A 3904-nucleotide genomic window follows, 5' to 3' on the forward strand; every position below is an offset into this window, starting at 1 on the left:
CACAGTGGAAATACACTTCCCTTTCCGTGCAGGGCTCCCAAAGCCACTGACTTATCCGAGTTTTCTAGAATCAAAGGTTTGTACCTCACCAGTCTCATTCACCTCTGTTCCCCATCTCCTTCTCTTTGCACAAACTGGCTTCTCCTTCAGCACTCTGCCATCTTGGATGCTTATCCTCTCTTCCATATGGCCTTTCTCTGCTCTCCTCTCTAATGCTAATCTCAGGAACTAAGAGAGAGCAAGCTCCCGGTCTGCCCCATTTTATAGTGTAGAAATCAAAACCTTTAATCCAATATACAAACAAGGAAGTCTCTGATACAAAGTCACTTATCTGAGGCATAATGAGATTCTTCATGAGAGTGCACCACCCCACATCATGCAATCAGTCCAGGGTGTGGGGAAAAGCTTAGTCTTAAAACTAAGCCTTAGGCTATAACAACCTGGCCTGCTTACAGCCTGTCCTCCACACCCAATACATACTATAAGCGAACAAATATATATATATATCATATTTAAAAACTTATTTGACCAACAGATGCTCTACTACCGAGCCAACCAACCAGGGCCCAGACAATTCTTCTTAACTAATGGATTGTGTGACATGCTGGTGTTCTGAATGTGGGTGAGAAATTGACCTCTCCTGCAATGACAGAGGCCCCTAGGCCAGTTCCTCTGCTCATGTTTAGAGCCTTGTTTAGAGCTCCTGAAGGCAGCATGTGCAGAGTAGTCTGGGGTACACATCAAACACTGTAAACAACCAACACTTAAAATTCTGCTTTATGTACATGGCCAAGGATGCCTGCCACATGGGCATCTATCTGCAAAAATCCAACATAGCCCTGGCCGGTTGGCTCAGCGGTAGAGCGTCGGCCTGGCGTGCAGGGGACCCGGGTTCGATTCCCGGCCAGGGCACATAGGAGAAGCGCCCATTTGCTTCTCTACCCCCCCTCCTTCCTCTCTGTCTCTCTCTTCCCTCCCGCAGCCAAGGCTCCATTGGAGCAAAGATGGCCCGGGCACTGGGGATGGCTCCTTGGCCTCTGCCCCAGGCGCTAGAGTGGCTCTGGTCGCGGCAGAGCGACGCCCCGGAGGGGCAGAGCATTGCCCCCTGGTGGGCAGAGCGAGGCCCCTGGTGGGCAGAGCGAGGCCCCTGGTGGGTGTGCCGGGTGGATCCCGGTCGGGCGCATGCGGGAGTCTGTCTGACTGTCTCTCCCCGTTTCCAGCTTCAGAAAAAAAAAAAAAAAAAAAATCCAACATAGGCCAGACATGTTGGAGCTAATGCGCAAGTTTGTGTTGCAGGGGACTGCACACAGCCCCAGGGGTCATTTGTCAGAGGCTGAGAAAGGAGCCTGAACTGAGTAGGTTCCTGGTGGACTCAGCTCCAGGCAATGCCCTTAAATTTTTTGTGTATAACAACGTTTTAATTTCAATTTTCTGTTTACAAAAAGACAAAGAGTATAGGGAGTGGGAAAAACACTTGGTCACCCCCAGAGCATGGAGGAACTGGCCATAGCCAGCAAGATTGGGTCAGACTACTCTTCCCTGCGGTTACTGGGAAAAGCAAAGAACAAAAAGAAACCCAAGTGTAGATCAATGCTTTTGTTAACAGGATCAGTCTGTTTAGGCAATCAGCTGATCTCTCAAGTCCACCTCCAGGAGGAAGAAAAAGGCCCAAGTCAATCTAATGAGGCCGTGGCTCTGGGTGGGTTTGAAGCCGTCTCCTGCAAGATGTGGGGGGCTGTCTCCAGGGTATATAGCGGCCGCTATGTATTATAGATTCAGGATAAAACCTCTGTGAACCACAGGGGCCAGCTGCTGATAATAGGGTGTGGGGAAGGGGGGCCTTGGCGGCTGGGGATCATTCGCAAAGTCAGTTTCCAAGTCAAATTCTGTCTAGGCAGATGAGGAGACATCTGAATGGAAGTAGTTGAAGAACTGACCAGACTGGGAAGGTTGGTCTGAGGAAAAACAGGTATCTTGAGGACAGAACAGGAACTGGGTGGTGGGGGGGAGGGGGATCTCTGGGTGACAGGGAATGGGAAGAGACTGTGGGGGCAGGGGTAGGCAGGGAGCTGGGAGCCGGAGCAGGGGTCCATGCCTGGGAGGAGGTAACGATGGGAGCGATGGGAGCGATGGGAGCGACAGGGTCTGGGGTTGGTGGGGAGCTGGGAGGGGGAGCAAGGGTCTGTGCCTAGCAGGAGGTAAGGCCCATTGATTTCTGCTGGTCTGGGGCTGTCTCTCAGCTCCTTGGCCAGGACTGTCCCTTGCAGGGCCACATTTGATCCACTAGCTCACTGTCTGGCAGTGGGGCAGCTCCACACCCCAGGCGTCGGCCACATGAGCCAGCAGCAGCTGGGAGAGGGGTCGGTGTGAGCGTTCTTTCCAATGTACCCTGTAACAAGTCAGTGCTCTCCCACATCGCAGAAGTGAAAATGCAGGTCCAACACATCGAGATTGTGCGTTTGCGCCTCAAAAGAACTGTAGAAGTTGGCTTCGATCACTGTTTTTCCAGGGCCATGGACAGCTGCTCAAGCAGGAGAAAGGCCGTAGAGATCTTCTTGCCCACGGGCATGGCTGTGTTCCGCAGCAGGAGGCTTGATTCTGGCACCACCTGGCCCAGGTGCCTGAACAGGTTCTCCAGGTTCTTCTGGTAGCTCCTAAAGGAGTTGTCCCTATACCTGGAGATGTCCCAGAGATAAGAGTTAATGATGACCACGTCCAGGATGTGCTTGTGGGACTGCAGTTCTTCCTGGACGGCCTGGACATACTTGCTGTATACGCGCGTGAGGAAGAAGCGCATAAGATGGTGGCCAGTGCAAAATTCACGGATCTCACGGTAGTTGATGCCATTGTGCATACCAACCTTCTGACCTCCATCCACCAGCTCGTCCTGTTCGAAGCTCAGCTCCCCCTTGGTCCTGAGCTGGTTGAGAGTGAGCAGGTGGTCCTTCTGCAGCAGGAGTACTGGGTCCTTGTTCATGGACCTTTGTTTGTTTGTTTGTTTGTTTGTTATATTTTATTTATTGATTTTTTAGAGAGAGAGGAGTGAGAGAGAGAGACAGAGAGAGAGAGAGAAGGGGGAGGAGCAGGAAGCATCAACTCCCATATGTGCCTTGACCAGGCAAGCCCAAGGTTTCGAACCGGCGACCTCTGTGTTCCAGGTCGATGCTTTATCCCACTGCGCCACCACAGGTCAGGCCATTCATGGACCTTTGGAAGGAATCTTCCAGGATGACAACGAATTTGTTGTGGAGCAGCTGCCACACTTTAGAGGACAGCAGTTGAGTCATGGTAAGGCCATTAGCCATGGCCACCATCACAGCCACCTGGCCCATGCAGGTTCACATTAGATTTAGACAGACGGTAATGAAACAATGGAGCCAAGAGCTGGTGGGCCATTACCTTTAATCCTAGCTTGCACCTGGTGGGCAAGTAAAAATATACACTGGGCTCCAAAACCCACTCATTCAGTGCTCACAGAGCTACTGACTTATCCGAGTTTCCTGGAATCAAAGGTTTCTAGCTCACTAGCCTTACTCACCTCTGTTTCCCCATCTCCTTCTCGCTGCACAAACTCTGCACAAACTGGCTTCTCCTTCAGCACTCCGCCATCTTGGCTACTTCTCTCCTCCACATGGCCTTATTCTGCTCTCCTACAGCATGGGCTTCTCCTAGAATGTAATCACTCTTTTAATGCTAATCTCAGGAACCAAGAGAGAGCAAGCTCCCAGTCTGCCAGATTTTATAGTGTAGCAATCAAAACCTTTAATCCAATATACAAACAAGGAAGTCTCTGATACAAAGTCACTTATCTGAGGCATAATGGGATTGCTCATGAAAGTGCACCACCCCACATCATGCAATCAGTCAAGGGTGTGGGGAAAAGCTTAGTCTTAAAACTAAGCCT

The 3904-nt window shown here is 51.0% G+C and overlaps 1 pseudogene; it reads right to left on the reverse strand.

Annotated features, from left to right (window-relative positions):
- Nucleotides 1-1678: 1678 nt before the first annotated feature.
- On the reverse strand, nt 1679-3287 carry LOC136378737 (PC-esterase domain-containing protein 1B-like; annotated as a pseudogene).
- Between the last annotated feature and the right edge of the window lie 617 nt (nt 3288-3904).

This window comes from Saccopteryx leptura, chromosome 7, assembly GCF_036850995.1.
Source record: "Saccopteryx leptura isolate mSacLep1 chromosome 7, mSacLep1_pri_phased_curated, whole genome shotgun sequence".
NCBI classification, from domain to species: Eukaryota; Metazoa; Chordata; class Mammalia; order Chiroptera; family Emballonuridae; genus Saccopteryx; species Saccopteryx leptura.